This window comes from Chiloscyllium plagiosum, unplaced genomic scaffold (genome assembly GCF_037043375.1).
Source record: "Chiloscyllium plagiosum isolate Xiang-an unplaced genomic scaffold, Cpla_swu_hap1 HiC_scaffold_13, whole genome shotgun sequence".
Classification (NCBI taxonomy): domain Eukaryota; kingdom Metazoa; phylum Chordata; class Chondrichthyes; order Orectolobiformes; family Hemiscylliidae; genus Chiloscyllium; species Chiloscyllium plagiosum.
In genome coordinates, this window is record NW_028270151.1 from 110,453,127 (window position 1) to 110,465,204 (window position 12,078).

Sequence of the window (12,078 nt, forward strand, 5' to 3'; positions counted from 1 at the left end):
AGACTACTTCAATCAGCCCACACTGAGAATACTCTAAACAGGTTTGGTCCCCTATCCAGAGGGAAAATGTCCTTGCATTGAAGGCAGCCCAGAGAAGGTTCACCAGGCTGTTCCTCAAAATGGCGGGATATTGATGAGAAGAGGTAGAGAAGGTTGAACTTGCATTCGTTAAAATTTAGAAAATGAGGCAAATATATTGATACACCAAAGATTCTTTTGTTCTTACAGATTCGGTACGGCAACATTGTTTCCCTGAGCAAGGATCTGTAACAGGAGATAAAGGGGAATACAGATACCAGAGAAGCTAACAGAGAAAATCTGGGATGTAGAGACTGGAGGATGTTACAGAGTTCGGGTAGTTTGAGATCACTGTTGGTGGTTAGAGGTCAGATAGATTGTCAGGCTGAAAGATGTCAAGGAGAGTTACAGGGTTATCAGTTCTGAAGGACTTACAGAGATCGGGAGGAATATAGGGACTACAGATTACACAGTAGTAGTTGGAGCTACAGAAGTGTTTAGAGAAAGGGAGGGTTATAGGCAATGTAGATCAGACAGATGGGGTGGTAGTTGGAGCTACAGGGGTTTATAGAGAAAGGGAGGATTGGACGGACTGGAGACTACACAGATAGGGGTGGGAGTTGGAGCTGCAGGAGTTTATAGAGACCGGGAGGATTGCTTGTGCTGGGAATTACATTGACATGGACAGGAGTTGAAGCTGCAGGAGTGAGTGAGATAGAGAGGGTTGAAGGGACTGGATCAGTTCACACAGCCAGGGAGAAGTGTAGGGATTGGAGGAGCCAGAGATACTGAGGGTTGTAGGGCTGCAGGAGTTCAGACTGTTAGTGAGGACTGTGAAGGCAGATTTGCAACACTCCCATCAGTTACACAGAGATGTGGAGTGCTGTTCTGGAGGAGGTTACAGAAATCAACAGGGTTGCAGATACTGGAAGATGTTACAAAGACAGCGAGCTGTAGTATTTGAGGAGGTTACATCAACAGGATGCGCTGAGGTGTTGACAGCTGCTACAGGTGTTAAACATGCTGCAAGGGATCAATAACCTTACATCGATCAGGGGGATTGGAAGCTCCGGAGATAAAAAATGAGAATTGCAGTAACTGAAAAATAGCACAGAGATGGGGTGTAACATATGAGTTAGAGGAGTTATAACATGGGATGAGCTGTATTCAATGGAGTCAAGAAAGATGCAGGGAGATCTGAAAGAACTACAGGTGATCAAAAGTACAGTGAGGCTTCTCAGTGTAGGATTGGGGCTGTTTACGCAGACATGGAGTATTTAATGGAATAGTGCTATTTACAGAGATTATGAAGTTGTATGGAATTGAGGAATGAACAGAGATATGGAAGGCTGTAGTTACTGAAGACATTTGCTGAGGTCGGATGCTGAGGTTCTGGAAATTAATTGGACCGGAAAGCTGTACAATCTGTCAGAGTTTACAGAAACAGGAACAGCAATAGAGCCTGGAGACACGAACACAGATAGGGAGCATTTCACACACTGGAGGAGGCATCTGCTTTAGGGTTGGTTGTAGGGGAGTGTAATGTTTACATAGATAGGGGTGTGAGAGCTGGAAAAGTTTATGGAGATGGTTAGATTGGTGGGGAGACTGGAGGAGCCGACATTGACAGGGCTGGTGATAGCGACGGGCGAAGGTTACAGAAATAGTAAGTCTTGTAGAAACTGATCGGGAGAGTCACAAACATTGGAGTTGGTTCCACAGATCGGGCGTGTTACAGGAAGCTGAGAGGATTATGCAGATAGGGAGGATTGTAGGATGTTCACATTTTCAGAGTGCTCCAGGACTGGAAAACGTTACACAGTTAAGGAGGAAGCTGCGGGAGTTCACCGAGACTCGGAGGTTTGAAGGGTTTGGGGCTGTCTATGGATAGAGGGAAATATTTATGGACAGTAATATGGAACGTAGAGGGAGAGTTTAGATTAGATTCCCTTCAGCATGGGAACAGGTACTTCGCGGAGAAAGTGAGGTCTGCAGATGCTGGAGATCAGTGCTGAAAATGTGTTGCTGGTAAAGCACAGCAGGTCAGTCAGCATCCAAGGAACAGGAGAATCGACGTTTCGGGCATAAGCCTTTCATCAGGACTGGTGACATTCTCCTGTTCCTTGGATGCTGACTGACCTGCTGTGCTTTACCAGCAACACATTTTCATCTCAACAGGTACTTCGCCCCAATAAGTCCACACCAACTCTCCAACCAGTAACCCACCCAGGGCCACTTTTCTCTGACAATGCAACTAACATTATGGGCAACTTAGAATGGCCAATTCACCTGACCTGCACATCTTTGGACTGTGGGATGAAACTGGAGCAAACCCACGCAGACACGGGGAGAATATGCAAACTCCACACGGACAGTCACCTAACGCAGCAATAGAAACTGGGTCACTGGCGCTGTGAGGCACCATTGCTCACCACTGAGCCACCGTGCTGCTCCAAATTGCAGGATTACACAAAGAGAGAATGTTTAGGATGCTGGGAGGACTGTAGGGAATGGCGGAGCAAACAGAGATGTGAAGAGCTGCTGTGGCTTGAAAAGGGTCTGGAGGTGTTTATACAGATAACGAGCGCTGTAGGGATGGGAGAAGCTTACTGTGGTTGCGTGGTGCTGTCGGCCAGGAGGCACGAGTGTTATAGGGTCTGCAAAAGGTTACAGTGATATCATGTTCTCCTGGGGCTTGAGGAAGGTACACAGGTGGGCATTGTGGTCCAGGCTGGAGGATCTTACATAGACGGGGGCACTGTAAGTATTGTGCAAGACTACAGAAATAGGAATTATTGTACTGAGTGCAGGATGAGATTATTTAAATTGGGCGTGTAATCGACGCTGGAGCAATTTACACACTGCGAGAGTCATCAGCATTGGAGTCGGTTTCAAATATACAGCGGGAATATGGGAGGGGTGGAGGTTATAGAAACAGGAAATTGGCAAGTACAAACATTCAAGACACTGGCGTAAATGAGTTGGACCGAAAGGTATGTCTCCTTGCTGTATGACTCGATCACACAATAAGACACAGCGTGAGGGGGGAATATAGAACAGAAGGATCCCAGTTTTCAATGTCATCTCCTTGGGGGGAGGCCTGGTTTCCCCTCTGTTGTACTGATCCTCACTAAGACAGCACAGGCCTGGATTGATAACTTTCAACTTCCTATATTAACATGGGAAGGCTCAGTACAGCAGAGAGGAAAAAAAGACATAGGGTGGAGATTGAGCCTGGAAATCATCATGTTCTGTGTTCGTGCTTCAACACTGTATCTATGTCATGTCATCTGGACCAAAGTTCGATGCCTTAAGTATACTCTGCTCTGTTCACTGTGAGTGATCTTACCTCGCTGCAGGATTTACTGAAGGCTCCAGATCTCACTCTCGCTGTCCAACTGTCTTCAGTGTGGTGATAAATGAAACAGGAATTTGGACTTCTGCTGAGTCAAAAAACATCCTGATCACCTACAGGAGACAGAGAAATTGATAGAATTGGAAATTTGACTGATGCAGTGAGGTTTACACATGGAGAATGGCACTGAGCCCCACAGAGATCTGGAAAATCCCTGTCTCCATCCCTGGCCTGTGCTGCCTCGTCTCCCTGGAGTGGAGAGTTCTGTTGGCTCAGGATCTGGAGTAGCTGCAAAGGCTGCACTCACCAGCAGCAAGTAAACCTTCACGGGGACAGATATCACCTGGAGAGATAATGATTGATATCACCAGAGTGCAGAAAGGCATTATGATCAAACCACAGTCACGAAGAAAGTGCACTGGGATCAGTACTAAGGGATGTGGGAGCTATCGATGGGCCAGGCAATGGTCTCGCGTTATTCGCATTCGACTGTTCATCCAGAATTTAATGCCGGTAGCAGGGATACCCATCTTATTACTGATCACCATTGAATTAAGGAAATCTGTTATTGGTTGCCGACCTGGCCTACACATGAATCCAGACTCAGAGCAATGAGTTTGGCACTCAAATGTCCTCTGAAATGGTCTGACAAGCCACTCAGCTCGAAGACTGGTCAGGGTGGGCATGAGATGTTGGCCAGCCAGAGAGAGCAACATCCCATGAATGCATTGAAACCAACCATGCTGGGAGCAGTGACCTGGCCAATCAAGTCGGTAGGTTTATGGATAGGTCTTTTAACTGATAGAGATGATGCAGGGACAGGGTTCAGGTGAAACCAGATTTCCAAATCAAAAGAGAAAATGTGAAGGCACGGAACCGCATGGGGATGAGACTGAAGACAAGCAGAAAGGAACAGGACAGGACAGAGTTGAACTAAAACTGTATATCAGCGAATAGGATTGTGACAGGACATTGTGGGAAAATGTAAATTATAATGTTGTTTATTTTTGGAATGGACAAAGTATCTGCATTATGGTGACTTGTGATACAGTGAAAAATGAGATTTAGTCACCAGACAGACGTGGTTACAGGTTGAACAAAAGGTGGAACATAAATGTTCAACAGTAAACAACCTTACAGGATCTCAGGCAGAATGGAAAAGCAAGATGGGAACCCTGATACTAATGAATAACAAAGGCATTACAGAGAAAGCATTTCACCACAGATTATGCAGCTGAATCAGCCTGAATGCAAATTCTGGTTGCTACGTGTCAAAGACAAAAGCAAGAGGACAACTTTTAAACTGCCTAGCATTATTTAATTGCTCATCCCTGCATTTAACAGGAATTCATTGCACTTTGTAACAAAGGTAGTGTGATAATTTTGGGGGACTTCAATCTTTGTATAATCTGGGACAGACACATTGGCAAGAATCATATTATCCGAGATCCTTCTTGAATGTTTTAATCAGTGTTTCTTTGAATAACACATCATCCCATCTGCCAGCACTTGACCCATATCCCACTAAACCCTTTTTATTCACATACCAATCCAGATGCCTTCTGAATGCTGCAATTATACCAGCCTCCACCACTTCCTCTGGCAATACATTCCATACATATGCCACATTCTGCGTGAAAATGTTGCCCCTTCGGTCCCTTTTAAATCTATCATCTCTCACCCTAAACCTATGCCCTCTGGCTCTGGTCTCCATCACCCCAGGGAAAAGACATTATCTGTTTATCCTATCCATGCCCCTCATGGTTTTACAAACCTCACGAATGTCACCCCTCAGCCTCCGAAGCTCCAAGGAAAACAGTCCCAGTCCTTTCAGCCTCTCCCGATAGCTCAAATCATCTAACCATGGCAACATCCTTGTAAAACGTTTCTGAACACTTTCAAGTTTCACAATATCTTTCCAGTAGTAAAAAGACCAGAATTGCACGCAATATCCCAAAAGTGGCAGAGCCAGTGTCCTGCACAGCTGCAACATGACCTCCAAACTCCTGCACTCAACGGTCTGACCAATAAAGGAAAACATACCAAGCACCTTCTTCACTGTCCGCTTACCTGCGACTCTAGTATGAGCTATGAACTCCAAGGTCTCTTTCTTCAGCAACACTCCCTAGGACCTTACCATTAAGTGTATAAGCCCTGCTTAGATGTGCTTTCCCAAAATGCAGCACCTCACATTTATCTGAATTAAACTCCATCTGTCATTCCTCAGCCCATTTGCCCATCTGATCAAGATGCCGTTGTAATCTGAGGCAACCTTCTTTACTGTTCACTATATCTCAATTTCTTGTGTAATCTGCAAACTTATTAACTGTACCTCCTACGTTCACGTCCAAATCTTTTATATAAAGACGAAAAGTAGTGGACCCAGCACCGATCTTTGTGGCACACCATCGGCCTCCAGTGTGAAAAGCAACTGTCCGTCACCACCCTCTGTCTTCTACCTTCGAGCTAGTTCTCTATCCAAACGGCTAGTTCTCCCTGTATTCCATGAGATCTAACCTTGCTAATCGATCTTCCAGGAGGAATGTTTTCGAACGCCTCGCTGAAGTCTATGTAGATCATATCCAATGATTGGCCCTCATCAATCCATTTTGTTACTTCTTCAAAAAACGCAATCAATTTCTTGAGACATGTTTTCCCACACTCAAAGCCATGCTGACTATCCCTAGTCACTCCTTGCCATTCCAAATACATGTAAGTCCTATCTCGCAGGATTCCCTCCAACACTTTACCAACTACTGATGGCAGGCTCACTGGTCTATAGTTCCCTAGCTTTCCTTGACCACCTTTCTTAAATAGTGGCACCACGTTACAGAATCTCAAAATTTCAAATGCCTCACCTGTGATGATCGATTGTACAAATTTCTCAGCATGGCGCATATTGATCATTTCCCTAGCTTCCCACAAAGTTCCAAGGTACACCTGATCAGTTCCTGGGGATTTATTCACTATTATGTGTTTCAATACATCCAGCACCTCCTCCTCTTTAATATGGACGCTTTTCAAGTTGTCACCATCTATTTCCCCACATTCTTTCTCTTCCATTTCCTTCGCCACAGTAAACACTGATGCAAAACACTTGTTTAGTATCGCCCTCATCTCCTGCGGCTGCACACAAAGGCTGCCTTGCTGATCTTTGAGGGGCCCTATTTTCTCCCTCCTTACCCTCTTGTCTCTTATGTATTTAGAAAAACCCTTTAGATTCTCCTTTACCCTATTTGTCAGAGCTATCTCGTGTCCCCTATTTACCCTCCTGATTACCCTCTTAAGTACACTCCTCCTGCCTTTATAGTCTGAGGATTCACTTGATTACTCGTGTCTACACCTGACAAATTTTTCCTTCATTTTCTTAACCAAAAGCTTAATTCTCTAGTAATCCAGCATACCCTACACCCACCAGCATTTCATTCCATCTTAATAGGACTACCTTATACTGTCTCTGGAAAGCCGTAATCTCATTTTTGAAGGCTTCCCATCTTCCAATGATAAAGGTTTCATTTTTCCAAACCTTAATTCCTGCATCTCACGAAACTGTCACTTGAAAATAATGAAAAAATAAAGCACATTCTAAACGAAGGCTTTGATGAGGTCAGCTCTGGTCAGTCCTGTAGATCTGGAGGCCACCGGATGCACGGAGAGTGCTTCCTCCCAGAGCAGCACCAGGTCAGTATCAGGCACACAGACAGAATGGGCAAATAGATTCACATCTGAACTCATATCTCCCAGCCTGACAATCTGAAGCTGTGCACAGACATTCTGGTAAACATCTCCAAAGAATAGGTCATCAAGATCGGCCCAACATGCTAATCAAAAATAAATCTGTCATTCAGACTAAAATATCCTTCAGGTTTCAAAACCCATTTCTGGTCCCATCCTGCAGGTTCTAAGAATCTCGCTCCCTCTAACGTCCTGCAGTATCCCTATCCCCTCCTATATTTGGACCACCCTCCAGGTTCAGCAGCTCTTCCTAGCTCGTAACATGAGCCGGATTCTAAAACTCTTCCTTCCTTGCAATATTCCCTGGAAAGTTACTGGAGGATGGTGGGGGTTACAGCGTTAGGGAGGAATATCAGGATTGGAGGATTTTGCAGTTATTAGTCATATTGAAATGGCTAAAATTGGCTGTTCACGCTAATAAAGGTTGTTACAGAGTTAAGGACGATTTTAGGGACTGGAAGACGTTTCACAGTTTATGGGTTTTGTGGGGACTGGAGGAAGGTACCAAAACAGGGAGGGTTTAAGAATGAAGGTCTCTGCTGAGAACCTCTACTGGGTAAAAGGCAAGATTCTTGGTGGTGTGGAGTAACAGAAGAATCTTGGGGTCCACGTCCATAGACCTTTCACATATGCCAGCCGTGTTGAAAGGGTGTTAAAGAAGGCGTGTGATGTCTTAGCATTCATTAGCAAGGGGATTGACTTTAAGACCTGTGAGGTGAGGCTGCAGCTCCATATAGCCCTAGTTAGTCCACTCTTGGAATATTGTGTTATGTTCTGGTCGCCTCATTATAGAAAAGATGTGGAAACTTTGGAGAGGGCGCAGAAGAGATTTATCAGGATGCTTTCTGGATTGGAGGGTAAATCTAATGAAGAAATGTTGGGGAAGCCAGGCCTTCTCCCATTAGAATGAAAAGGATTAGAGCTGATTTGATTGAGGTGTACGAGATGATGCGATGCATACAGAGAATGGGTGGCCCGAGAAATTTCCCATTGTGAAAATGGCTATTATGATGGGGCATAAGTTTGAGGTAATTGGAGGTAGGTTTATGGGAGATGTCAGAGGTAGGTACATTACGCAGAGAGTGGTGGGTGTGTGGAATGCAGTGCCAGCATTGGTGGTAGAGATAGTTACATTAGGGACATTTACTTAACTTTTGGACATGCACATGGAGTATAGTAAAACGAATTTCTCAAAATGGAGAACTGTGCCCAGTGCAGTTCCACAAGGATCCGTGCTGGGTCCACTATTGTTTGTGATATACGTAAATAATTTGGAGGAAGGTATCGTTTGTCTGATTAGCAAGTTTGCAGATGACACTAAGATTGATGGAGTAACAGATAGTGAAGGGGACTGTCAGAGTGTACAGCAGGGGAGATATGGGCAGAGAAATGGCAGATGGGGAGTCCAATCCAGGCAAATGCAAGGTGATGCATTTCAGAAGATCCAATTCAAGACCAAACTAAATGGAAAAATCCTGAGGAAATCTGACGTACAGAGAGATCTGAGTATTCAGGTCCATTGTTCGTTGAATGTGACAACACAAGCCAGTAAAGTGGTTAACGCAGCATACGGCATGATTTCCTTCATTGGATGGGATATTGAGTAAAAGAGTTGGCAGGTCATGTTACAGTTTTATTGGACTTTGTTTTGCCCACATTTGGAATATTACATGCAGTTCTGCTCACCACATTACCAAAAGGATATGGATGCTTTGGAAAGGGTGCAGAGGAGGTTCACCAGGATTTTGTCTGGTATGGAGGGGGCTCGTTATTTAGGAAGTTTGAATAGATTCTGATTATTTTCATTAGAAAGACAAAGGTTGACTGGGGACCTGATTGAGGTCTACATAATCATGGAATGTACAGACAGGGTGGATAGCAAGAAGCTTGTTCCCTCAGAGTGCGGTGAATGGAACAAATGACAGAGATAAAGTGGGTTGTATAGACTGGAGGACCAAACAGAGATATGGAGGGTAGTCGTGACTAAAGATGTGCATAGATATAGGAAGGTTTACTTCGGCAGATTATTTAGATTTGGAGGGTGTGGAATCTGACGGATTTTCCAGAAGGACAGTAATTTTGGTTGGAGACAGTTTCACAGATAAGGAAGCATAAGTAACCTCCTCCAGTTTGGTCAAAGTGAGAAGGTTTGTTGGGGACATTTACACGATAGGGGTGTAAGAGCTGGAGAAGGTTATGGAGATGAGTAAATGCATGGCGATACAGGGGGAGCTTACATTGATAAGGTGGATGCTGGCGACAGGAGGATGTCACACAGATAGTGAATCTTGTCGGAACTGGATTGGGAGAGTCACAGGCTTTCATTGGGTTCGCAGATCGGGAGTGCTGCAGGGTCCTGAAAGGATTGTCGAGTCTCCAGCAAATGATCATGTCTTTAGGACTGGAAGAGGTTACGTTGATACAGAAACATTGAAGAAAATGTATGCTGTTTTCTTTTTTCTTGAACAGAGCCTCAATATCCCTCATGAGCCAAGGATCACTAAACCTGCCAGCTTTTCCCTTAACTCTAACAGGGACACACTGACCCTGGATTCTTGACAACACACTTTCAAAAGCCTCCCATTTGTCAGCCATTCCTTTTCCTTCAAACAGACTCACCCAGTTGATGGGAGCATGATGTGGAGGAGCCTGTGTTGGACGGGGGTGGGCAAAGTTAGAAATTACACAACACAGGCTTCCAGTCCAATAGGTTTATTTGGAGGTACTAGGTTTTTGAGCGCAGCTTCTTCATCAGGTGGTTGTGGAGCCCAATCATTTGACATAGAATTTATGGCAACAGGGTAGTAGTGTCATGGAATGTAATATCAAACAAATTTAGTGCTAATTTTATCTTTTGGAATGATCACCTGCTCTTTGAAAGCTAGTGTTTTGAAATAAACATGTTGGAATATAACCCGGTGTTGTGTGATTTTTAATTCAGTCAATCGACCCCTGCTCGATCCTGCCTAATGACCCCAAACCTGGCCCTGCTCCAGTTTAAGACATTAATCTGTGGAGCTGACTGATGTTTTTCCATAACTATGTTAATAAAAGACAGCTGTGGTCACTGGACCCAAAGTACTCTTCAACTGACAATTCAGTCACTTGGCCGACTTCGGTTTCTGAGGGAAGGTCTAGTGTTGCTCCCGCCTGAGTAGACTGGGACCCTCTATATGTTAATCTCGGAAACTTTCTTGGACACATTGAACAAATTCCACCCGATACGGGCCTTTTACACTCTGAGTGTCCCAGACAATACAATGGAAGTTAAAAATCTCCAAACAGCACCATTCTATTATATCTATAGGTACCTGCAATCTCTGCTCCTCTAGTACTCGCTGGCTATCTGGGGGTCTAGAACACCATCCTAGTAGACTGACCATCCTCTCTTTGTTTCTAACTTCTCACCATATGTCCTCATTTGATGACCCCTTAAGAGTATCCTCTCTAAGCACTGTTTTGACGTCCTTCCTTATCAAAAGGACAACTCCCCTTCCTCACTTGCTTGTCTCTCTGTCACGCCTGTAGCTTCTGTATCCTGGGACATTGAGTTGCCAGTCCTGCCCTTTTCTCAGCCATGTTTCTATTATGGCTATAATATCCCAATCCCCAGAACTAATCCATGCTCTGAGCTCATCTGCCTTAACAGTCAGGCCTCGTGTGTTGAAATGTATGCCCTTTAAACAAAGTGTCTTTTCTCTCCCTTAACTGTGCCCCTGGATATCCTGAATAGGAAACTTGCTCTTGATAGCTAATGTATTTTCCCCTGACTTTTCAATGGTTCCTTTCTTATTAAGAGTCCCAAACTCCTGCCTAACTAGTTTATACATTCCAGAGTAACACTACCAAATCTCCCCGCAGTGATACTGGTGACACTCTGGTTCAAGTCTAACCCATCCCCTTGTCCAGGTCACCTCTAACCAAGAAGAGCTCCCAATGATCCAAGAACTGAAAACCCCTGCCCCTACAGCCACACATCCATCCGACCTATCTTTCTATTTCTATATCCACTGGTGAGTTGCACTGGGAGTAATCTGAAGTCCACTATCCTTGAAGTCAGCTTTTTACCTTCTTAGCTAACGCGTGATACTCATTTCACAGGAGCCCATTCTCTTTGTCTACCTCTGTCATGTGGACCGATGTGCACATTGACCTCTGGCTGTTCACTCTCTACCTTCAGAATGTTCTGTAACCGCACAGAGACATCCTTGACACTGTTACCCGGGAGGCAGCACACCATCCTGGTTCTGCAGCCACACATTCTTCTGTCTGTCCCCTTCACAACGGAGTCTCCTGTTATTAATGCTATCATTAGACAGGATCTGACAAACAGAGACTGGGAGGAATGCCAGCAGTTGGGGCTTTACTTGCAAAGTTGGAGTATTTTAAAGTGATGCAATGAGGATCCATGGCCAGTGTGTTCCTTGAAGAGTGAATGGCAAAGGCAGCAAATTCAGCAAATACTGATCAAGTGATATCATGAGTTTGATAATGAAATACAGTGCAATAAGCACAGGTGAAGCCCTTTACAAGTATAGAGAGGGCAAGGGAGTCCTTAGAAAAGAGGGTCAAACAATGGTAATGAAATATCCTTGGCAGACAGTGCTTTGGAAAAGCCACAAGGTCAGATTCCGAGTGAAAGAGTGAGACCTGTTAGTCACCAAAGGGACAATCTGTGCATGGATCCAGAGGAAGTAGGTGAGGTCCTCAATGAATACTTCCAATCTGTATTCACACAGGAGAAAGGCATTATAGCTGAGGATTTCAGTTTGGATGGTAAGGTTTTGGAACACGTTAAGATCAATCAGGAGGAGGCATTAAAAGTTTTAACAGGCATAAAGGCGAAGGAATCCCCAGTGCTCAATGAAATGCAACCCAGGCTACTGTGGGAGGTAAGGGAGGAGATTGCTGGGGCCCTGGAGGATATATCTAATACTTTGCTGGCCACAGGTGAAGTGCAGAATGACTGG